The 26,806-nt window shown below is 30.2% G+C and overlaps 1 long non-coding RNA gene across 1 annotated transcript; it reads right to left on the reverse strand.

The window, feature by feature from the left end:
* Nucleotides 1-315: 315 nt before the first annotated feature.
* Nucleotides 316-7,640, reverse strand: LOC121123382 (uncharacterized). The gene is made up of 3 exons (XR_005865988.2): nt 4,346-7,640; nt 460-4,275; nt 316-358 (listed from the first exon to the last, which is right to left on the reverse strand). It is a non-coding gene; the product is annotated as an uncharacterized lncRNA (long non-coding RNA).
* Nucleotides 7,641-26,806: the final 19,166 nt, after the last annotated feature.

Raw genomic sequence — 26,806 nt, forward strand, 5'->3', positions numbered from 1 at the left:
TGATGTGCAGCCAGCATAAATATTTTCAGCATAAATGAATGGGAATATACAAGAAACCCCAGTCACGGTTGCACAACCTGTAAGTCAAAATATATCGATAAAATCATATTACAAATTGAATATATATCTACCTATTGGTGCAGTTGGTGTCGTCGGAGGTGCGGTTGGTGTCGTCGGAGGTGCGGTTGGTGTCGTCGGAGGTGAGGTTGGTGTCGTCGGAGGTGCGGTTGGTGTCGTCGGAGGTGCGGTTGGTGTCGTCGGAGGTGCGGTTGGTGTCGTCGGAGGTGCGGTTGGTGTCGTCGGAGGTGCGGTTGGTGAACCACAGTTGTTTTCACGCCCTGTGCTGGTGTTGTTTTGACTGTTAATATGGAAAAGAGTTAGTTATATTATTTTCAATTATACTTAACAGGATTTGCATATATCCTGAATTTCAATGATATAACCCTTTTATGTACATACTTTGTCCATTGCTCTCAAGGAACAAAGCTGAGAGAGCCACAATCACGAAGATAGCTTTCATGGTTATCATGCTTCCAGAACTGATAACTCGTAAGTAATGTCAAATTGTGGAACTAATAGATCTTTATATAGTGCATAAACTTACCGTTTTCATCTGTGTGTTTTTTTTATTATTTAGCTCCTCAAATGCTAACAAATAATTCTTAATATAGCTTCTAAGAGCATTTTTACGACTGGATCATTTACTCATGCAATTAGTTCAATAGATGAAATAGTTAATCTATTTTAGCTTGTAAAAAGGATAATGATATTCTATAAAAGAAGGCTGAAAATATACTCAAGACTAGGCTATAGTTTTAAGCCTGTTAGATATTTTATTAATTTATCTTGCATTTTCTGCATAGTAATTGTAGCCTCCTAGCTCAAGGTATCTGTACCCCTTGGACTACTATGTGTACTACGATGAAAAAAGAAAATTAAATTATAGATTCAAAAATTAATTGAACGCATGTTTCTTAGAAGAATCATGATCTCTAACAAATTCCTTTTAACAAGATAACGATTTAAGACACTCGTTTTAATAACTATTTCATTTACATACTTAAATTGAAATCCTGATAACTCCAAATTAAATATATATATACTTCATATTCTGGCATACAGTAAAAACATGAAATAAATTGACCAGTTGTTTCAATCCAAAAAATTGTTTGAAATCATGCCGATTAGAGTAAAATGACCCTAAAGATGTACTTATAGTATTAATGAAGGGATAAATTTGATTTGACACAGTAAGTATATGTATTATATAATTTAGTTTGTTATATTTTTGGGGTAAATTTTTTTTTATGGAACGCTTTACATAGTTGATTTAAAATCTGATTTAAGGGAATACAGACCAAGGGAGGATTTGAAAATGAAATGTCTTCATTTCATTATATTTCTAAGTGATTTTAATCTGTTAATCAAATGTCAATATTATTAGTAAGGTAGTTTTACTCTCTCACAAGTGTTTTCACTATGTGCCTACGTACATAGATACAGCATATAGTTTTTTTTATTCATCCATTAATAGCTCGTGATGTTGTCTCTTTACTCATTTCACGCTAGTGACGTTGATATATTTTGAAAAAATTAATTATATTTTGTATTTCGAATTGTAAGCTGAACTTAATGTCCTGTTTTACTCACTGAAGCATATTGAAGCTTAATAAGGATTTTCTTTTAGAAAAATATGGAAACATTAAAATATCTTAAATAAATGCATTCACTTATCCTGATGATAATTTTCAATCCTATTGATCAGCTGCAAACCTCCTAATGCGTTCAAAATTCATTGTTGTTCTCAAATATAGTAAATATATCTTTTTATTTCAATCGAAACAATACTCTTGATTAGTCCTCAACACAGTTTATGGAAAAATTTCGAATAAAATTAAGGAAGAGAAGAAAATTAGTAACAAATAATCCATTGATTTACTTTTTGAGAGTGTTTATATTGCATCTATAGGGTGATCACTCCGTTCCAAACTTATGCGTTTTTTTGCCATTTTCATACTCCTAATGTTTAATACACTGAAGCTAAATTCGGATTTTTATAAAAATTGCCAAATATCTTTTGTTGGCACATTCTGGTTTTTTATAAGGCTTATTACGCAACAAAATCCTTTGTTCTTTGTTTTCTCGTTGTCATACTTTTTTCAATAAAAAAGCATTCCTAGAATCAATAACCTAATATTTAGTTCTTAAAAAATGGCAAAGTAAAGTGCTATGGCACAAGAAATTTTACTAATATGTCCTTGTGATATCTTAAGGGATCAAAATTACAAAACTATAAAAAGTTTTTTTTATTCTATTTTGCGAACGTAAACACCTTCAACTTGATAATTTCCCTTCAGTGAACAGAAAAGTGAAATTTGAAGCAGCTTCTGTGTTAGTGAATGAGGTTCAACGAATCTCTCATAAAGCAAGAATACCGATGACAACTAAAAAAAACATTACAAGAAAAGTTATATCTTTCCATATCAATGACTACAAAAAATTGCCTTGAACATCCTAATGATAGTAGATCAACTGACAGAAAGGTTTTTGTTTAAATGAAAAACAATAATAAATTATGTCATTGTTCTCCAGCAATGTCAAGAATTTTTTTTTGAATAGTCTGAAGGCAATTTCTGAAGAAGAAAAGAATATTGTATTAGAGGGTTTATTGTTTTCAAAATATATGATAACAAAAAATAACATTAACTTTGTACCAAAAGAACAAATTTGTGAAGCTATTGCATTTTAACAAAATATTAGAAAAGTGTTGGAACGCCAAAACTTGGAGCAATAGGTTTCTAGCCACATGATAATTGTAAAAATTTCAACGTTGTTGAGTCTGCCGTCAAGAAAATGTTTCTGTCACAGTCTTGATAGAAATTAGATAATAAATTTAAGTTATGTTCAAACCTAGAAATATCGTTTTGAAACATTTACTAGTATCGTAAAACAAATTAGAAGTTCCTGGAAACTCCCATCCATTATGGCAGTGCACTGGGACGAAAAACTAATAGAAAATCTTGACAATCCTAAATTCTTGGAAGAAAGATTACCCATAGTTGTTTCGGGAATCAGAACATTAAAATTACTTGGTGTTCCTTTTCTACAACACAAAACAATCATTTTACTCGAACAGAGAATTGCAAAGACAATTTTTAAATTGGAAATATTCACAAATGTTAGGGAAAACACTCCATGCCTTGCACATCTATTCAACAATTGTTAAAGAGAGAGTTATTGTGGCTTCCCTGTAGCCACCATATTGGAGAAAGATTGCTTAAAAATTCTTTGGATCTTTAAATAATCAATGTTTCAAAAAGGTTCTGAAGTTTCTTTATTTGGAAGAGTAAAAAAAGTTTTAAATATTCAACCAAGAAAAACGGATTGTCTTTCAAAACCTAGAATAACAAGAAATGCAAAAAAATATGATAGATTCGCCCTGTAAGCAACATAGGAGTTTCACTATTCAAGAGGGAAATATGAAGAATTAATTCTGAGAAAACTTGTGTAACTTGGTAAAGTACCTCTGAAAAAAAAAAAAAAAAAAAACAAGAATACTTTCACATTACCAGGTGGATGGCATACATGCTATACTCAATTAAATGATGCTACTATCAGGTCAAATAAATTATTTGCCACAAAGAACAATTATTTACCCTGAACAAATGTACAAATTAAAATAATTTGTACATTTGTTTGCATATTGTTGAATAACGGTCCAATCTTTAAATTCTGCTCATATAAGTGACTTAAACCTAATTCATACTTGTCTTGAATATAAAAATGTACAACTTACCCTTTCAAGAGTCCCATTCAAGCAATTGTATTGCATTTGTGATGCTTGATAGAAGAATTTGTTCCATTGGCATTGTTTAGTTATTCTATCGAGGAAACGGCAAAAATAAGGATTAGGAGCAAAATTCTAAAAAATAAAGAACCCTTTCAAATGCTTAAATAGAAATGGAATTGCATTGCAATTTGGAAATCCAAAATTCTTACATGTACCTAAAGTAAATACTACTTATTTTCAGAATTAATTGTCAGTTCGGATTTTTTAAAGACATATGTATCTAAATGGAAATAATAGTTACATTAACATAAATTCCAGTGAAGAAAATCTATATGTTGTAAATGATGCCACAGAGATGTGAGTGAAACCTTGCAAGTTTTTATAGCAAAGTACAAGTAGTTGATTATTGTCATGGTGGCTTAGCAAGTCAGTGAAAAAGTCAATAGTAGAATAAAAGATGGGTTCAAACAATACGCGATTAAAACCTACATCCAAACAAAAATAAAATTATTCAGATTTGGTCAGCAATATATGTTTGTTTATGTGTTGTCATACAATGAAATTATCCGAATGTACCATCATAAGATATTGTCCAATCTTCCCCAAATTCTGAAGAGTTGTTCTAAAGGTACATTCTGTATCTTTTTGAGAAAAAAAATGGGTAAAACGATCATCAGATCTACTCATCAGAATGTAATTGTCAAAGTAGTAGTGTAATTCGGTATGGAGCTTTTGGGATGCTGACATTTTTGAAAAGATCATTTCTAAATAGTAGTAGAAGAACAGGGTTATGTAGGACCACTACATTATAAAAGTCCTTCATAACATCCCAAATTATTAGGTGGTAAAAAAATTGTCAATTATGTGAAAATAAATGACAAGTGATACTTTTTTTTTTAGTTTCCAAAGAAGATTCCTATTTTACTTGAGCATTGAGGGACTATTCTCATAATCCATAAAGAAAAATAGTTAGTATTACAAAAAATTTAATAATTAATTTGTCAATGAATTTTTTTCTCCTTCCATCCTTTCCCATAGTCTATGTCAAAATTTAAAATAATAATAAATTACGTCAATCGACTTATGTTAATAAATGCTGAGTATACAAATAATAAATAAAACAATCTGACGCAGTAAAGAAAAGACAAACAGACTCACCCAATTAAAAAAGGCGTTCAGTTTTCAATAATAAAATAAACAGTTATACAAGGTGCGCAATAAAGTGGTTTGTTGATCAACCTTTTTATGAATTTCGACAATTGCAGAAAAGTTGTCATATCGTATGAAAATTAAATATGCAAAATGTATTGGTCTCTTTTTGCTCCATCGAAAAGCTTTAGAAATAAAACTTTATTAATATCTAGTATAGATTAGAATATTGTCTATCATAATTAAAAAATGTAAAATAATGAATAATCCTGTATTTTAATCTATTATCACGATATTACGAACTGTTACCTAATTTCAAACTTTGAACTAGAAATGCTACTTAAAGATAACATCTTAGAGACATAGGTTATTTTCTTATATATAACAACATTTCCCAACTAGTTGTAATCCGAATTTGAAAAATAAATTGAAAAATAAACCGCTCTAGTGCGCAAGCTACCTGTGCCAGGAAATCATTTTTTTAACGCAATTTTCTCTCCAACAAGTCATCAGATTATATAAATAAAGCCAGATTCTGAAATTTTGATGAATTCTAATTTATTTAATTTAATAAGCTCACCTCCAGCATTAATTACAGCCCCTATACACGAGGAGACCTTCTCCACTTGGTCCCTTGGCAAATCCTGGAATTCCATCTTGATCCGACTGATAAGTTCGTCTTTGGTTAAGCCGGCTGATTCGGTTGGTTTGTCATTCGATCGTATTCCACAAAAAAGTATGCATCTGATTCTGATCCAGCAAGTTTGGAGGCCACAAGACCGGTGAGATGAAATCTTCAAATTGTCGTGGAGTCATTATATATTTTTTTCAAGGTGTGGCAGAAGGACTCCCCTTTCTGCCACACCTCGAAAAGAATGTAAGGCCTCCCATTGGCAACCATGGCATTTCAGGGCTTCAACTTAGTCTCTAGTACGTCCAAGTAGGTATCAGTATTGGCCTTGAGGGCTTATGGGTTCATATGAGGTGGCATGACGTGGCCTACGGAGCTAACCAATTCAACATAATGACGTGGGCTAGTAACTTTGTCTGCATGACAGCAGGTACATCTTTCGGACAGAAGGCTAGCCACCTGTTGTAATAATTCTTGACTTTCTGGTCCCAAAAGTGTTTCTCGTCTAAGAAAAACCAGAGCATGTCTCGATGAAGTGGGTGCTTGAGGCGGGTCAGGAGATTTTTGGAGTGCTTTTAAGGCTTTTCCATTGCCTTTTTGTCAAAGTACTGCTTGCTGGCTGCTGTTCCCTCATGCTGGTCAAATTTTTCCACTGCCGCTTCCCTAAACATTAAAAACCCTTATAATATCCTAAATAAATCCCAGCCCTCAGGTTGTAGCTGTAAAGTGTTAAAAAATGATATTTAAAGGCGCTATGGCTTAAAAGCCCAAAATTATTGTTACCGGAACCGTTTATGGAGTGTTAAGAACCAACATGAAATTTTTTAGGAAATACATCATTGGTTCGGCCACTATTAAAGTACATACACACACCAACACATATTTACATTTAATATATAAGTCATATCAATTATTTGAACTCAGTGAACTAAGTTCATATTTCACTTGTAATATAGTTTAAGATTGATATAGATGAAATAATATAATTTAAAAAAGTAACATATTAAATTCAATAGAGTAATTACAAATGCATATCCCTTTGGTACATTATGGGAATTCAATTATTCTTAGAAATTTCCTGCTAGTTTTGTATTTATTTGATCTACTTTCATCTTTATATGTATTCATTATTTACACTGTTTGTATTGTAGAATATCAATCAATTATATTAACAAAAAAAAAATATTATATTTGTGTTGTGTTAAATATTTAAGTTTGCTTAAATTTTCGATGCTCCTAATTACCTTGCAATTGTTATCTTGACGCTAGATCTAATAACATGTTTATTATGTTCAAATATTAGTATGTAAACAAAGGAAAAATAAGTAAAAAACGATGTGGCCCCATTACTTATGTTTATATCTTATGTAAAAATAAAAGTAGACTTAATGTGTACAAAATTTCACATCATTATGAGGATACAAAAATTCAAATATACATGGGGCATTCCATGAGAAATTTTCACCAGTAAAATTTCGTATGTCCTATTATTGACAGTTTACCAGTAGAAAATGAATACTAAATGCTGCTTATTACGGTAACTTATTTAAAAAATATATATCATAAAAATGTTTTCACGAGACGCGGCTAGCCTATAAACGCTTGTTGATAAACCTCATCTGAGTCACATTCATGATTTTATATTTGTATTTCCATTTTTTTTTTTAATATTACGCTTTTAGCTTACACTACACACACTTGTTGTTAAAAATAAGTCTTCCAAGGAAAATAAATATAAGAAACTGTTTCCCATAGCATCATCAGTGATTCAATACCATATTATGTACAATTACCGACAATAGACTTGATTCCAATGATAAACACTGATATTTGAAATAAGTCAAATTAATATGTACTTGAAGGCGACCTATGCGAAATGAAAAATCCAGAGCTATTCTTATTCCGACAACTGTGAGATACTCTGTTTTTGCCATAGAAATTCCAGATTATTTTCATCTAACGTGGAAGTACACAGGGGATATGATACACTACTACCCATATGCTTCGAAACATAATATTACGTTTCTTTGCCGTTGAATACGCATCCACAGACTCTTTCAAAAGTTTTGTTCTCCCAATGCTTAAATGATGTGATTTTTGTCTGCATCCTACTTTATATAGTCATATAATTTTGATAATTTATATACATTTGTTTCCTACCAGACTAATTTTATTGAAGATTTTTATGAAATGTGATAAACTACTAGAGAGTATTTAATTATCTTTTGACTCACTTATTTAGTTGACACACCATTTTCTATTGTTAGAAAGTCATTCACCATCAGATTTGAAGATGTTCCTGAGAATGTACAAGAAGAGATCATGAATATAATTAAAAGCACTGCAAAACGAACATATTTTTCTTCCATCAAAATTACTACATTTTGGTTCAAGAGTTTGCAGTCATATTTGTTCTATCTAAAATTGCATTACGTCTAATTCTTCCTTTTTAAGCAACATACCTTTGTGTAATAGGTTTTTCAAGATTGTTGCTTGTCAAATATAAATACAGGAGCAGACTTATTGCAGACGTTGATCTGTATTGTACTCTTGCAAGGACTACTCCAAGGCTTTCGGATCTACCGAGAAAGAAGTAAGCACAACCTTCTCACTGAACTTTTGTTGTCTTGGTAAAAATTTGTATGATTCAATTATTGAAAATTAGTAATTAAAAAAACATTTTGCCTCTATATTTTCAGATATTTATAAGTCAAATTTAATAAACACTCTAGTACCAGTTAGCTTCATAAATGCAACGAAGAAGGATCCACCCAACTGATTTTATTTTTTGTGTAACTGCAACTTAGAAAATTTTACCATGGGGTTACGGTATCACAAAATTTGGGAACCACTGCAATAGAGTCATTTCTCCTCTGCTAAAAACCCCTTTTATTTACATTAAATAGACTCTAGACTCTAGGGTGGACCTTATTTTTGAAATATACGATATATGAGGTCCTCTGGGTTTCAAAATGTTTCTTTTAATTAAATTTTAAATTCCAAAGAACCAGGGGGCTAAATTCCATTGCCATACCGTCTTTAGAAAAGAAGGTTTCCCATGTCATATATTGTTAACAATATAGGGATGGGGGGGTATGGGGGGCATATTATTGGCTAACTTTGAACCACATTGAAAAATATTAAACTACTCTGAAGCTTTGAAATTTTATACTTTATGGGTTTTTTGTTTTTTTTAATATCTTCTATATAATAATATTCGAGTTCTTGCACATTTTTGTATGCATTTGTTGAATTGTTTGTCTGTGATAAGCTAAAGAAGACTATACAATTAATGTTACTTCACTTATCATGCTTTTGGAAACATTAATACGGAATTCTTATTTAAATTTTTAAATATTTTTGATTGATATTTTGTTTATCTAAATTTGTTATTTGGGACAAAAAGCTGAAATATTCACTAAATAAATGATATCACAACATTGTTTCTAACAAAAATTGTTAAATTTCCTAAACATATGTGTTTTAGCTACCTCTAAATATTTTTTCAAAATACTTCAAAGTCAGCCAATGATATTTAAAGACTAAGATAAACATTTTCAAGACCTCATACTTTAAATATGAAAAAAATTAGCTCCATCCTCCACCTCGATCTTTGTAGTCTACAAATCGATACTATGCAGACATTTAGGATTGACGTGTTTCTTTCAATCAATATTCTTACAATGGAGAAGCGTTTTATTAAAAATAGTAGTCAATAAAACGAAGGGCATACAAGCTATGAGTCCATTTACTAATTTCCAATAGATTAAAGGGTTTTTATTCCTTGCAGAATTCTGTGATTCAATCATGAAAGGTCTAAAAAAGGAACTACAGGACCTAAAAACTGTTTGTTTGAGCCCCAAGTGGTATAGAGATTAACTAGAACTAGAAATATTACTCAAAAGTATTAATAGATATCTTTTTTCGTGAAAAATATTCAATTAATTCCATAACACAAGTAATTAGAGAACAATGGATGTTTGAAATATCACTTATTAAAGACAAGTAAAACTAAAGGCCACTTTAGATAATACACACTACAACGTGGAACAAAGTTATTGTGACTAAAATAGAACAATTAACGTCATACTTAGATCATATAGATTTACACTGAAGGTAACATAAATAAGAGAAATATTATACAAAAATGAAGTAGCTTATTGTTTTTTGTAAATGTATTTTGCACATTTTGTTTTTTAAGATATAAAACATAGTTTAAAGATGATAATTTCCGAATCTAAGATAAGGGCAAGGTTACTACTCCATCGGGTCAGATGTTGAACGCATAAAATAACAAGGGGAAAGTAAAAGGAAGTGTCACCTATTTCATCATCAGTGATGTTCAAAAGGTGTATTACGATATTCCCTACAAATATCAACTTCATTTGTACAACTAACTTTGTTCATTCATTATTATTTAAAATCTATGATGATATTATCGGTAATATAGGTTAATAATAATTTATATTACAGGTAAAATACCCTTGATATGTTATAAAATTTGTAGTAAAAGTTGCATATTGTTTAAACTTTCCAACAAAAAAAACTAACATCTCAAAATCCCTTCTACAGCCTGAGACATAAGGCAAGAAGGGGAAATTGATCCAACAAGCTTCGCGCTCTCCAATATGTCATTAGCCATATTTGCGACAAAAAAATACAATAAACACCAGCAAGAATTCAATTAAATGACGTGACATATAACAACTATTAATAAGATACTTAATTCTTAGCTATAATAATAGAGTATAGAAATGAATGAAAAATGTTCAATAAAACTATTCGTAGAAAACTTTATAAATGATATAATTATGAACATTAAATCTTTATAAAAACCCCTAAAAGTAAATATTGATACGAACAAGTAAAATCAAAATATGGTCACCTATTATCTATAGCAGAGGTGTCCAACTTTTTTTGTGGTGATGACCGATTTTAGAATAATAACTGTTGCGTATCGACATTCATTTCATATGTCTTAATCATTAATGACATAATTGTCATATTTCAAATCTATAGCAGTCAACATAAAACTGCTTCTAAGTTTCTTGAAATAATATACTTTTTGAAGTAAATATTAAAAAAGTTCAATGCATATATTTATCCCTATCAAACACTGTGTCAACGATCCTGAAATGCAAATCTTATTTTATAAAGTTACACAGACGCATTCAATATTTTTTTTTGTTATTTTGCAATATAAACACTTTCAAAAATCAAACATGTTTCGACTGATGATAAATTAATTAATTAATATTTTAATTTTTTTCACGAACCGGTATTTTATAGGGTGGGACCTAGTAGTTGAATACCTTCAATTTAGAGATATTTTAATACTCCATCCTTTACTTATAATTACTATTGATTTTCAAAAAAAAATAGTTGATAGACAGCACAAGCAAATTTTTTTAGCTATAGAGAATATTATTAACATGTGTATCTTAATCATTTATTTTTCACTTGTGTTTGAGTTTAATAGTCTACTCTAGATTAATCAATATTTTAAGATAAAAATAACAAAGTGATATATTTTATAATGACAATAGTAATGTGACGTGGAATAATCGCTAATTTTAGGATCTCCCTCTTTCAATTTCAAAGATGGCGACTACAGCGTGCTCTAATTATGTATATATCTATTTATTTATATATTTTGACTATATGGACTATTTAACGTCCCGCACGTCTTGTCAGTTAGTATTGCAGCAAAATCTCATAAGATTTTGTACGACAATTATGATTGAAAACATAATGAAATCTAAAAAATCCAAGCTCAATTCATAGTTTATTTCACAAAAAAATGATACCATGGAGTAATTAGAATTTTTCGACGGGCAACTTTTACTTATTCACCATGTTTCGAATATGTTAGATTTCAATTCAATGAACATTAAACACTTCCCATAAAGGAAAAGTTTACTGCAAACGCCCCAAATGACGTCATCACTATATAATTTGATTTCCTACTTGTAAATACATTCTGGCACCTGTGATTTGTTTCTACTTTAAAATTAAGAATTCATTTGACAAACTTGTAACGTGTACCAAAAATCCGTGTAAAAAAACCTAACATGATTCAAAGAAATTAAAATCATTTTTGTGTCAGTTCTTATTAAGAACTGAAGACTGCAGTTTCGTCCAGTTCACTCTCTGTACTGTCCAGTTCAGTTTTAAAAACTTAACTCCTTATGACGTCACTGAACTTTTTTTCTTTTTCTTTTTTAATCAACACTCCGAAGGACTGGCCGTTCGTATGACTGGACTGAACCAAATAAATAAGAACTGACAAGACAAAAAAAAATTATTAATTCAGAACATGAAAGAAAAGATGCCCATTCAAAAAAATAATACAGCATCGCTAATGAATTTTTTGAGGAAGGTGCGTGACATTTTCACTCTAAGCATGGTATGTTATCTTTACTATCAATCTCTAAGCAAGAAGATGGAAAATTTGGGACATCAAAAATAAGAGATGGAAAATTGGGATGCTACTTCAGTCATTAATATCCAGGATTGGAACAACGCCAATACTATTTTTTTACCAATGCAGTTACTATTCAAAGTCAACTGATTAGTTCTGTCTCTTCACCTCTTCGACTTCCCCAAATACCATGCCATACACAAAGCTGTGAACGTGCAGTAAAAGAAGTAAACCAATGCTTCAGCTCAGTTTATGAATAATATCAAATTATAATTAAAATCACTGGTGTGAAACAAAAAAAAGGCAATTAGAATCAAATATTTATTCATAGTATATTTTTGAAAGGTTATCGAAAAAAATTAGAATTGAATATTTATGATAAATGAAATATGTCAAACTTTTAAATTATAGAAAAAAATATGCTTAAATAAAAACTAATCAACTCTCGAAATAAAGGGATAGTAATAAACAAAGTTTATTGACAGTTTTTGTATGTAGTCCAAAATCATAATAGTTAAGGTAGGGTGTCTTATAAATGAACAATGAACGTATTATACACTTTTATAATAATAAAAAACGAGATTTGAGTAGTAAAAATTAAGAAAAATATCAAAAGGATAAATGTGCATAATACTCAGTACCAAAAAAGATATTTTTGCATCGGTATCATATGCAGTCATCAAATCTGTAACTTTTCCATCTTGTGTTGATACTAAATGTTTGGTTAATGTCGATTTACCCTTATTTCCATCTTCGTCAATGACAAAAAGTATTTGTCTATCATTTTGAATATTTATTTTATTAATTACAATTTTTTTATAATTTGTGTCAATTATTTTTTGTATTTGAAAATGATATTTTAAAGCTAAATCTGGATAATTTTCTAAACAATGTTGTATTTTCTAATTTTCATGCAGTATTCCGTTAACAAGTTCTGTAAACCTATCTGTTATAATCATTGGTGATTCCGGAGGACTTCCCCAATCTATATATATTCCATCTTTCTCACAGTATTCTTTATTGGCATAATCCGATCCCCTAGAATTTTCTATATGAGCACGTCCTAAACCAGGTAAACTTCTCCAGTATCTTAAAATTCCAATTGCTAGCTCTTAAGTATAAGGTTTTAAAATGTATATAACCTTGTAAGTGTAGAGTTCTATTTAAACCATATTCCTCTCCGACAATAGCATAAATCAAATCATCAGCATGTTGATCCAAGAAATCTTCTATTGCAATTTGTTCATCATTTGTATAATTATTTAAAGTAAAACATATTCTATTAGATCGCACCATTTTTAGAAAAGAAAAGGAAAACTGTGAATATGTTAAATAGTGTGTGTTTTTCTATGAAAGGCAATTGGTATAGTATTACCAATGCTGGCCACGGGATAATTTGATGTGGAAATGCCTCTATATCGTTGTATTTTTAAAGGATTTCCATTAGTCCAAATGTTATTAGTAAGGTATCTTATTCTTGCTATGAAGTATGAAGATAACAAGTGTTTTTCATATGTACCTACGTAGATAGATACAGCCACACATTACGGACTATTCCATTAATAACTCATAATGTCGTATCATTACTACTTTTACGCTTGTGACGTTGATTTATTTTTTGAAAGAATTAATTAAATTCATTATTTGAAACTATAAGTTGAACTAAATGCCCAATTATACTTTTAATTCAGGAAGTGAAGGAAAATACTAACAAATTCATTATTCACGGACTTTTTTAGCAATTAATATATCAACAGTAGATAATAGTCAATGTAGTGACTAATGGGCATATTTACACCTAAAATTGGTTATATTCAAACGTCTGGGCCCCTTTTCAAATTTAAAGCTATCGGTCAAATATTGAACTTTCATTTTTTATAGGTCCTTATCAACAACAACAAAAACAGTTTATTAAAAAATATGAGGTGTTTAAAAAGTGTTGAGAGAGTCTGTTCCTGTAAATTACGTTAAATATGATATCTTCAGATCTTTTCTCCCTTTTATATTCCGATCAAATGAGTGAGTTTTTTACTTCGTCTAATATAATATAAAAACTGTTTGTGTTAAAAACATGGCCTAATTTTTTAATGTTAAGACTCACTATATTTTTTTGTAAGGATTTTAAAATCGACGTAGCCCTTAGATAAGAATGTTTAGTACATATTTTATAATTGATATGGTATAAGATCATTCATTAAGTATCCATCACCTCCCGTCATATTCTAATGCAATTGTTTCCTTGAGGGTTTTAGCTACCCGAATATTGAAATGGATATTTTAGCCATATTATTTGCACTTAATAATGATGCTATGAACATCCGTATACAGTTTTAATGTTATTTTACCATTATAATTTATACCTTTAAATTCATTATCTAAACTACAATGGGAACTCTTGGTTTATGCTTATTTTATTTCATTTATTTTAAGGTTCACACTGGTTGAAATGCACTTTTATTTTATGTTTAAAAAAATGTATCAACATAAAAAACTAACTTATAGATAAATAAACCGAGTCGAAAACATGGATAAAGTCGAGAAACACAGTACCTAGTTGTAAAAACAGTATAAATATTGTAGATTGTAGAGGATATATTATTTTATTTAAATAAATTATTATAAATCAAGACAAGTTATATAAACGAAGAATATGATTAATTAAGAATTTCGAAACAGAGTGTGGTCTGAAAAATTTCCGACCTAACAAAGATACAAGGCATTTGCAACTCTACACACTTCTTCTTAACTATGTAACTCTTCCAAATAGTACTTTGCGTTTTATCTTCAAAATAGTTGTTCACCAGACAATTTCTGTTTATGGCTCAATAACTCTGAGTTGGATTGACTTAGACGCGTCAAATTTTAACTCAGCAAGCTTTTACTTGTCAGCTATTGTTTGAATCTCTTTAAATGTTTAACTTTCAAAAACGAATATTTAATGACATCTCCATACTCGAACTTGTGAATTTTCACAAAATCATTCACATCAACCCTCTAAAACGAAAGTTAAAAATGGCTAAAACTTTGGTGAGTAAATGTCAACAGATGCTATATAGATGTGACTAGCTTTTATTGACTAGTGCTAATATCTTGAAGTTGAGGTCAGAACATTTTTAGAACAACCTCGTATCATTGAAGGTGGAGAAGAAAAAAAACCTCCACAACGTTTTGTTTAATACTGACGTCATGGCGTATGAGTGGTTGAGTGTTTTGTCAAAATCGGTCTTTCTTGCCCAGCAGTCGGTACGATCCATCCAATTGAGAAATTTTAGTAAAACAAAAATACGTCCCATACTATCATTACTTGCGTCTTTTATCAAAATCTGTGTGTCTTGCACAGCAGTCAGTACGATAAATCAAATTGAAAATTCAAGCAAACCGGATTAGATGATTGTCTAACCTTGTATTTATATTAAGCTTGCCTATTACAAAGATATTTTATTGAATCAACACCTCAGGGAAGTAACTTAGGTTTTACTGAGAACTCAAGGATTAATTTGTGATTTTGCATAATTCTATTACATAGCTGTTCGACTTTTCTAGGCCACCGTGACCAATTAGGCTCATAATTTATATGATTGGATTTTAATCATGCCAAATTTCAATACTATGGACTGTCAATGATAGATCAATCTATATTAATTCAAAATAATGATTTACATGCGTCATACACTTTAATAATAGACAAAGACAGTTGTTGTCACTATCTCTCTCTCTCTCTTTTATATTGCCATAACGGAGATGCTATCATTAAAAATAAAATAACACACGTCAACTATTTTTGTTACTCGTAGCAAATATATTAATTAATCCATTGTTAAGGGTGAGCAAGTTATATATACCACCACTTTTTGGGGCTCTCTTGGGAAAACACAGGCAATTGGGCAGTTGATTTTTTCTGTTTTATGTGCACCAGTTGAGAAAAATAGGGAATCAATTAACGAATTCGTAGTCTTAAATATTTAGAAAGGCACGGATCACAAATGCTCCAACTCTGGGACTCAGTGAGAGCTCGACGTAAAGTTAGAAGGGAATTTGAGGTATTTAAAGGTGATTATGAGGCAACAGCAATACAAGCTGAGTTCAAAGACCAAAATGGCAATTTTACCGACTTCAACACGCCAAACTTTTGGCCTTCAGCCTCACCAGATCTGAATCCAATTGTGTTTTTTTTGTGTGTGTGTGATCCCCTGCAACACCAAAGACGAACTTATAAGCAGGGCTGGACATCGAGTGATGGAAAAATATGGAGCCATTGATTAAAATATGTTTTTGCAGTATAGAATATCACGTGATCCTGTTATTTAAAAGATAAATTTATATATTTTAAGTAAAACAGTTAATATAGAAAGTAGTCGCAATTTTCAAGCTCACAAATACTTGATTTACATTGTGAAACTCATCAAAAAAAAACTTTCATATTATTATATTATAGATATATTGACATTGAGGTCTCTTAAGTTTCTTCCCTTAAAGTCACTAATATGATATTATATACAATGATAAATCAAAAACTAATGCCTAACACTTTAGCCGTAGAAGTAGATTACTAGTAATTTGATGAGTTAAAGTATTATTAAGTATAATTGTAATATTAAATTAAAAAAGTATGAGTAAAATAAAAAATAAAAATAACTGAAAAAACTATTATCCATTACAAAAAAACTATTAATTATAAATCTTAATAGAAGTGATGTATAGAAAATGAAACAAATTAATAATGACAAATGATGATCTAGAAATTTTTAATAATAAATATTACAAATGGATTCAACAAATTATTCGCGACAAATGGATAAATTATATTATATATATATATAATATAATGATACCTTTTTACACATAAATAAATATACAAATTATTATTAATAATAAAATCTGTCTACATCCCATCATTCTTCAAACATACTAAAACAACTTATAATTATCTTAAATAAATTGCACATCTACATGTTCGAATACATACCCAAGTGGTTACTAGAAGAAACAGATGTTAGACAAACACCTGGCTCAACATTTAAAGCCCTTCGAGACCATACAGACAGTTGTTCTTCGTTATTCCTAAATCCAGATACAACTTAACTTACAACTGCAAAAATAAAGGCGTGTATTTTTGATGAGACGAAAATACGGAAACTCTTGAGATATGTTGTCCAAGAGATAAGGCAAATGCTGGATAGAGAAAATCGAAGAGAGATACTTATAATATGATATTTCAATCTCAAGTCTCAATCTTGAATTTATATTTGAAGTACGGTATGATATAGTAAAATTAATTATAATTATTTATTACGAAGTATCACCTCTTTATCGTTACATTGAAATAGTGAACATTATAAAGATAAATTAATATAACGTTTTTTTTATAATATAAGGTTAAATAAGTATGGGTTGATTTTAAAAACAGTTATAGTAATTATAAATTTTGATACAAGTTATAAGTAGAGAATTTGACAAATTTAAAGTGATAAATGATAGGATATAAAAGTTATTACTATACAATAAAATAAATGTATTCAACTAATTATTAGTGACATTATGCAAATACAAAAAGTATAATTGATACATTTTTATACATAAATAAATATACTTATTAGCAAAATAGAATATGCATTGACAATGCAGACAAGACTATCAAGAAAAGAGAAGAACATTATCTTTAGGAGTCTGTAATTATCTTGTATACTTGTTTTCTAACGACAAAAGAGGCACACAAGTAATAAAGAAATCAAGGGTTCATGTTATATAATTATTCATATAGATTATACATCACAAACTCCACATTATAAATGGTGTTGTGATTGAGATAAGTAATGTCTGGGTTATATCATCAAGGAAAACCCAAGATAGAAAAGGTTGTGCTCTTTTGGAGGGGGTGAAATCAACACTTAACTTACTATTTATACTTCGTGTGAAATGACGAAAGACTTAAGACATCTTGCATCTAAAATCCTTGCGAAATTAAAACTAAGGGACAGGGCATGGACTTTCCTTTATGGACCTATGGAAGGAGGAAGGGAGACGGCCATAGCAAGAAACTTTTTAGTTTTAATTAAAAAATCAATAACGATTAATATAATAGATGGATGAAGGAGGCCTTTGGAGCCCCTGAAATGTCGCCTGGCTTTTGCCTTATATCAATAGGATATTTTAATTAAGGAATATGGTTCCTACTTGAAAAACTCAATTTTACTAAGCTTCTTTAAAAAACCATAGTTTAATTCTAAGAATTCCAGGAGAAACACAAAATTATCCCAGCAAGGAATCTAAAACGACATTTTTACTCTCTAAAGCTATCTTATGTCCTATAAAATCATTAATAATTTTTTTGTCATATTTAAAGATTTTTTGGAATAATGGCTGACCCATAGGGAAGAATACTAAATAAATAAAATATTGCACTAAGGTAAGTGGCAAACTATAGTATATTTTAAAGGAAGTTGCTCTACAATAATTATTAATAAATAATGAAGAAAAAAGAACAAAAAGGAAACACAACAACCGTTTTCCTTTATTAATCTAAAAAAAGTTATTTATTTGACCAACCACGCCCATACTTAAGGATGAGGAAGATACAATATACCGGGTGGTCCATTAAAATCTCAACACTTACGAATTCATTTATTAATGAAGGTTGAATAAGTGAAATTAAAATATATTTCGATTTATTAAACCATAAATAATTAGATACAAGACAAAACTAACCTGAGTTTTCTAGCTTATGCACAAATCAAGAAAATTTCGTTTGAACATGATTCAGGAACTTCCTTTCATGCATTCCAATACAGTTGGGCGTATCCAGAACCACCGTTTACGTTGTCAACAACACCAAAACGTTGGAAAGAAAGAAGATTTTTATTTCAAAACTTGTCAGTACTTTTAAGTTTGTTTTGAAATAATTATAGAAGGGTTTCCTAAACTTTTTTCAGGCTGGTGCTCTCTTAGCTTCCATATAAACTTTTTGTGCACCCCCCCTCCTCTTAAACACATGCAAATTTTGCTTTGATAATGAATACAACAAATTAATGAATTCATCACAATATATATTGTTTTGAAATTAAGTAATCATAGTTTTTCACAACTCCAGGTATTGGGATGTGTGTACTTTGTTTAGGGATATAAGTTCCTCCACATCAGGTTGTGATTCACTAAGATGAAGACGCAAAATTACATCCCCACATTCGGTAATTTCCAGTTTGTTTCTTTGCTTCATAGATAAGGAAGAAACTACTCTGAAGTTTTTTCTACAAAATATGATGTGGGGAAAAAAATTAAATATATATTTACCTTTGTCCATAATATTGAATATAGGTCATTTTTTTTTTTTTTTTTGTAGGCAAAATCGTGTTATTATATTTTTTACTTTGGAATTTTGATTTAAATTAATTCTTCCTCTACCTCTCTTGTTTCCTCAAGTTTCCGCTGAGTTCGGGGAATTGATTGATAACTCTGTCTGGTGCTTTTAGCCATAAAAGATCCTGATATGTTTAGGACATGTATTTTTGCAATTCTTTTAGGCGAGAATAGACTTGAATGGCATTATCTGATATGTTATTTTCTATATCCAACTTACAGCGGCATTAAAACTGTACAGTTTATAACGGCCTTATTTTGGTTTGAATAATTTATACTTGGTTAGGAAGGTGGAGATAACTTAAATTGTGGTAGATAAGATTAGCATCAGTTCCTTGTAACTGCAAATTAATCTTATCGAATTTTGTGAATGTATCTGACTAACAAGCATTGTCATCTATGATGCTTTTTAAGGTTATCACAGAGCCCAGTATTATAGTATAGGGTAAATTCAACAATAGTTCTGCACAAAAAATAGAAAAATTTGAGGCAGTATCCCTTTAATGGCCTTTTACTTCTTTCTGTATCAATAAACATTCAAACTCTTCATCATCTCCAGTGCAAAGCTGTTCAAAAAGTCTGGGATTGAGGGAGTTTGCTTTGACCTTATTTACTGCTGCGACAACACTATTATTTGATCGGTAAAGTCAACCACTAAAGTTTCTTTGAAACCAGATGCTGCCTGTGGATTACAAAATCCACTGTACCAGGTACAACTTTTTTTCTATAATAACTATAAAAACAAGTTAAAAAATGCGCACAAAATTTCGTAAAATAAAATTTAAAAAAAGTCAAAGAAATAGAACGAGGGCAGATAAAACTATATATTATAAATTTTTCCCCTCGGAACAATTCTATAAATTTGGTTCACGCAACTTGGATTTATTATTATAGTTAGTGTAAGGTACAGCTTTCTTCAAGAGACTGATGAAGCCCAATGAGGATCTATCAAAGATGGTCCGCCATCTTCTACACACGCAAAAATATGAGAATGTAGAATGTTTTTATCTTTGACAAAAATATTGACGATATCAAATATCCACTCTCCTTAACTGTTTGTTATAAGTTGTCTTTTCAAATAACAGTTCTTCAACCAACTTTTCATCCTTTGACAAAACGAACATAAGCAAGGATTCATTTTCTTGTTTAAGTGGACTATTAATATGTTTTATTTTTCTCAGCTCTATCAGAGTGTATTTTTCTCATTGTTCTGAAACTCTTAATGGTTTCATTGTTTCGTTTGAAAACAATTTCTCACACAGTAGACACATAGGTTGGTGTTGATCGAGTAGTACTGATACAAATTCATATTTCAAATATTTCACCCTATACTGCCAACACTTATTTTTGTTGGCTGATGTTGCAGCAGTGGTAAGATGAATATTTCATGACAAAAGGTGTTAATCTGGTGTGCAATGGGAATGTTAAAAAAAAACCCGAAAAACAGCATGGTCACCCTAACAATTTGAAGAATGTTTTGGTGGAGAGAAAGAATAGTCATGACGTTTCAATAGATTAGCTACAATCAGCTATGACAAGAGAGGAAGGAAAAAAGAAAATAAAATAGGATATTTGCTAGAATTACTCCGATTTTAATCCCCAATTCTACTATAAGTCCAACAAGGACTACAATTATAATCTCGCAACAAACCCTCGGGGTTACACTCCGTTTTTTATGAGAACACACGAAGATTCAATCAGGTTTTGAATATAACTGAATATATTTAGAAAGGAATGTTCACTACTCAGGAATTAAATAATAATGACAACTTTTAAGAAAAGAAAATTCATTCTTTATGATACCAATTCCAAATTAACGGGCGCGCTAAAAAACAGAGCAGATTTACGGGTATGTTCATGACACTCAAGCTTTTATTGTACAAATAAAGAACAAAAAGCTAAAATATAATAATACAATTTGATATTTATTTGACGTCCTTAAGTCCTTGTTTGAAGGTGTTTTAGGGCGTCGATTTTAGGTTTTAGTTTTTGAATCTTATTTTTCTGAAGCTCCACATTTTTAACAAAACTATAAGTATTTATTCTAAGTAGTCTGCTAGCATTTGAAAGTAACAATATACTGAGTAAAGGATAAAATATAAAGACTCAAATAATGTGTTTAATTAATACAATATATATAACCTACTTCCATCGTATAAACCAGATAAAATTCAACATATTCAATGCTGTGTCACATTTTTAAAATTTTGTTGTTTATTTTTTGTTTTGTTTTTTGTACTAATATATAAATCCTCTTTTTTAAATGAGGGCCCCCAATTGCCCATTTGAAACATTGACATATGGGAAACGTTGAATATTATCATTTTGCTAATTGAAAATAATTCTAAGGGAATATTTATATACTTTATAGCAGGTATTCTCAACCTTTTTTTAGTGATGTACCACTTCTAAAATATTTATTTAACCCAACTACCCCACCTAACACAAAGCATTTTTAGCTTCAGTTACAGGGGCGTCCACAGGATTATTTTTTGGTGTGGGAGCTTCGCTATTGGATTTTTCTTGAAAAGAAATCCAAAAATTAAATTTTTTTGCAAAACAATAAGATTTTCTGAAAAAAAGTGCTCCGCCATTTACAAAAAAATTAAAAATCCATAGCTATTTTCAAAAAATTAAGTTTTTTTTTGAAAAAAAAGTTAAGATCCACAGCGGCTTCCAAAAATGGAAACTTTTCGGGAAAAATTCAAATATTACATTTTTGGAGAAAAATTTAAAAATCCATGGTTATTTACTGAAAATTTTATTAAATTTTTTCTTAAAAAAGAATAAAAAATCCATAGCTATTCGAAAAAAAAAATTCAAAAAGCCGTAGCTATTTTTAAAAATTAATTTAAAAAAAAAAAAGCGGAGTAATTTCTAGCTATTCACAAAAAATTAAGTTTTTTCAGGAAAAAAAATTCAAAATCTACATTTTTCGGAATAAAATTTCAAATATTATATTTTTTTGAGAAAAATATTAAATTTTATGCGAAAAATCTTTCAAAATCTCAAGTACCCTTGGAGTGCCTCCAAGTATCCCTAGGGATACATATACCCCCATTTGAGAAGCACTCCCTTAAAGCATACTATCAAAAAATGACACACATTCTTTCACATCGACACAGCACTTTTCTTTCTCTTGGTCAAAGTATTATAAACATTGATGACTTCTTCACCAGTAATTGATTCGATAAAAGATATTTCATGACGAGAAAATCTACATTATACTTATAGAAGTATATGTATGTTCAATTAAAAAAAATATATATATATAATTGTTGTTTAAGGAGTAGATAGTCTATTTTTCTGATAACTTTATTGGTCATATAGTGTGAAAGCTGGTTCTATTAACATTATCTGAATCATATGCCACTTACGTATGTTTGTAAGTTTTCAACAATATCTCCACTTTGAAATAACATTTTAAATTGAAATTTGCAGTGCTGGTGTGATTTAGCATGAAAACTATGCACATTTTGGTTTAATATTAATAATAATATTACTGATTTTTTAGTAGGTTTAGTAATTGTAAAGCAATTTAATAATCAGTCTCTTCATATCCATATTATAATCCAGTTATATCAGGATAAAAACATTACATTAAAAAAAAAAATGTGAGCTTCAATAGTCTCCATTCATTTCCTTGGAACAATCGACTACAGATTATAGATGTCAGGGAAGCCTGACATCCGAATGATTAGCCAATATATTAATTATCTTGAAAGGTCTAAACAAAGGCGAATCCTCCAATAGCACATGCATCCAAGAGGACCTCACTTTTAGGATCTATAGGCGCCCTTCTTGGGATGTCTCAAAAAAAAGCAGCATCAGGAGCAAGACCAGTAGCTGAGTTGACAAATCTGACTGGAGCAAGGAAAATAGTAGTAGCAGGACCAGAAGTGCCATCACTCTCTGGACTGCAACAAGCCCCCCACCAAAAAATTAATAAAAGGGGGGGGTTACTAAGCAAAGTTAACCGGATCACAAATGCAGTGATTCGAGCATAGGAGACAATAGCTGAAAGGAATGAAAGGTTGAAAAAAATTAAGGATAACACAAAAGCCACAAGAGCAGAAGTGAGTCCAGCACAGAGACTGGAAAGGCAACACGTAGCAACTATATAATTGATAATTTTTTGTTCGATTTTTGTATAAGCAAACATAACATAAATCATGGATACCAAAGAAAGAAGTACTAAATTTATATTTTTTAGTATGTTTGCTAAATGCATTAAGATTTTACTATATATTCCGAACAATTTTAAGAAACCGTTTCACTTCGTTACATTTCTCATGATTAAATAAGAGATTTGAAGAAGATTCATTTTGTTTTCTTTACTTTTTTGTGATTAGAGATAGGACGGGTATTGGGCCCGGTACCTGGGTAGGGTAAATGTAAACTTATATTATTCGAAAAAGATCTCAGATCCTTGACCCAAACCAGCTTTGGGTACCCGAAATTTTAAGGGTAAAAAAACAAAAGATCAGAGGTATTTCTGGATCTAAAAATGGTCAAATCAGTATTACTTCATACTTCATCTTAATAACACTATCCAACAAAATCACACAGTCAGAGCATATGCTCAACTTAGTACAGTTTGATCCACTTATATGGATATGAAAATATGGCCTTATCTTGTCTCTCATAGACTCGTGGCCTTCAGAAAAAGGCCATTTTTTTTTGTTATTTTAAGGTTCGAAGTTGTTTTAATCCCTTGGTGTCGAAGGTAAGGATAAATTATGCTAATATATTTTAAAACCGAATGTTAAAATTTTTTAAAGCAATTTTTAGAATGTCTGCATCGGACTTTTAACTAGAATTATCTTTGTTTAAAGTGGAAAATATGTGCTTTTTATTCAGAGATACATAGGTTCAAGACGAATAAATTCAAAATGCTTAAATGTATCTCATGGGATAGCTAAAAGTATGAACTTTGATTTAAAAAAGAATCTCTCCAAAAACGCTCTATATCGTTATCAATTTGAGATAAGGGCTCGACAATTTTTCAAGGAAAACACTCATTTTTGAATTGATCTCATAATAAAAGTGCATAAGGACTCGTATGCCAGCTAGAAGAGATAAACACAAAGGCAGAGATGAAGAAATGAGATAGAAACAAAGAGAGAGAGAAAAATAAAATATATATTATACAATTTTTTATAATATAAGCCTCATGTCTCAAACTGTATAAATAAATTATTTCATGCTTCATGGACACAAGAGGACTCGTGGCATACCCGTAGTGAGTGAGGGATTCCAAAACAAGGAACATTCAAGGGAGTCCTCCGAACAAATACTTTTTCTTTTTGCTTCTTTCTCTTTTCTTCTTCTCTGTCTAAGAAAGGCTAAGGAGTACCAGGATCTGATTTTTAGCGTTGAACGTTCATTGTTCAAAAAAATAATATGTTCCGTTCATTGAACGTTCATAGTTCAAAATGTGCGCCCTTGCTCAAGAAAGATCCATAATACAAAGATTTACAAACTATACTGAACTTACTATGAAAAAAAAAGAAAAAAGAAAAAAAAATATGATGTAATAATTACTGTTGAGGTCGTTCTCATGTTTTCTAAAAAACAAAGAAACTGATGTTTTTTACCTTAAAAAAATAATTTCAAAAAAGTTAATTTTAACGTACATATATCTATGTGTGGGAAGTAATGGGTTAAGACAATCACCAAATTAAAAGTACGATTATTAAACTTATATAAGTGTTTTTATTCTCTTTGTACCTTGTTCTGAACTCGAGGGATTTTTTTAGGCTAAAAAAGGACACTCATTCTTTCGACCCTTATAATTTATTCATCATTCGGTGTATCATATGGCAGAAAAGTATTCAATGTTTTATTCAAAAAAAGATGGACGTTAAACCAATAGGAAGATTATACACATAGAGGGCCCTATAATAAAATTATCATACTTACTTTTATAAGTTTTTTGAAATAAATAATATATGAGCTTCTTTTATGGCAAATTACTCTTCAAATTTTAATCATGCTACTTATTTTTAAGGAACCTATTCTTCATAAGCCAAGCTACAACTCTTTCTAAAATATTTTTTTTATTTCAATAGCTCAAATACATTCAAACAGATTTTTTTAATATTCGTACATTAAAATAGGTTAATTTTTGTCAACTTTCAGGTATCTCCACTAAACTAAAGGTCTGATCCTAAGAACTTTTGTAGGCTTTTTTCAATCAATTGTTAAAAAAATAATTATATCAGCTGACTTACATATTATAGGAACTGACTAATTTCACTGTTATAACATATAGATAATTTATAATTGGGAGTGGTATGGCATGCTCCTCTACGAAGAAGTGCCTGACTCCGGGCTGCATAAAGGCTGGATTCAGGGTAAAATTAAGTAGGTTCCTCTTGGCAATTGTTTGCAAGAAAGAAATATGATGACTCATTCAGAAAGTCCTTCAAGTCTTCTGACAAACAATCCTGATGTTGATCTTTAGAAATTGGTGAAATATAATGGATTCAAATTTTTCCTTGATTTTTTAAAGTAGGATTGTTATTTACCAATGTTGCAGAAGATAATTTATAATAAGGATAACCACGCCCTTTTTAACGCATTCGATCAAACATAAAACAACAGAAACAGTATTTCAGGCCTAAGTTCGTAGAAATGAAAGAAAAAAAGTAGAACTAGAATGTTCTACTTTTAGATATTTGTGACTATTCCAAAATAATATGTAAAATATGTTTAGTAGGACTATCAGAACATGAGTATGATACATGAGTTATTATCTTAAAATTTAAACATTCAAGTAGATGGAGAGACAAATTTTAAATTTAGATTTGATGTTTATTTACTTTCTTTAATTTTCATCCATTCATGTTCTCTAAAAATGAACACAAAAAAAGCTTTGGTACTTTCGTTTGGGTATTACTCCCCAAAAGCTGGGCATTTGCCAAAAAGTAAATTCCCCATATAATTTTTATCATGTTCTTAAATTGAAAAAAAAAATACATATATTACAATTGAGCGTTCAATTTATGAAATTTCGTTTGGTATTGGTTCGTTGCTTTCGAATAAATAAGCAAAAAACTGTCGATGCTCACATAAATACTTTATTAATATCTATTTAAATTATACATTCTAGATAAGTATGATAATAATGATATACTATCAATATAATATAGCGAATCAAAATTAAGTTGCAATTAAGTATGAAAAACTTATTTTCAAATTGTGTACATGTATAGAGATAGAGAGAGCGAGTGAGTTACTCAGCAAAAACTAAGAAGGGGGTTTAAATGAACAAGGCTAAGCACAACATTGATCTGTGAGCCCTGCTCGTTTCTTAATGTTACTCCGAAGATCTTTTTGCCCATCCTTTCTTCTGCATCTGCAAACCTCTTTCTTCGGATTGAAGAGCATGCGACTCTCAGAGTATTGAACAAATTCCGTCCACAGAGTACCATTTCCACATTTATCTTGACTCTTCCCT

Source organism: Lepeophtheirus salmonis, chromosome 8 (genome assembly GCF_016086655.4).
Source record: "Lepeophtheirus salmonis chromosome 8, UVic_Lsal_1.4, whole genome shotgun sequence".
Lineage (NCBI taxonomy): Eukaryota > Metazoa > Arthropoda > Copepoda > Siphonostomatoida > Caligidae > Lepeophtheirus > Lepeophtheirus salmonis.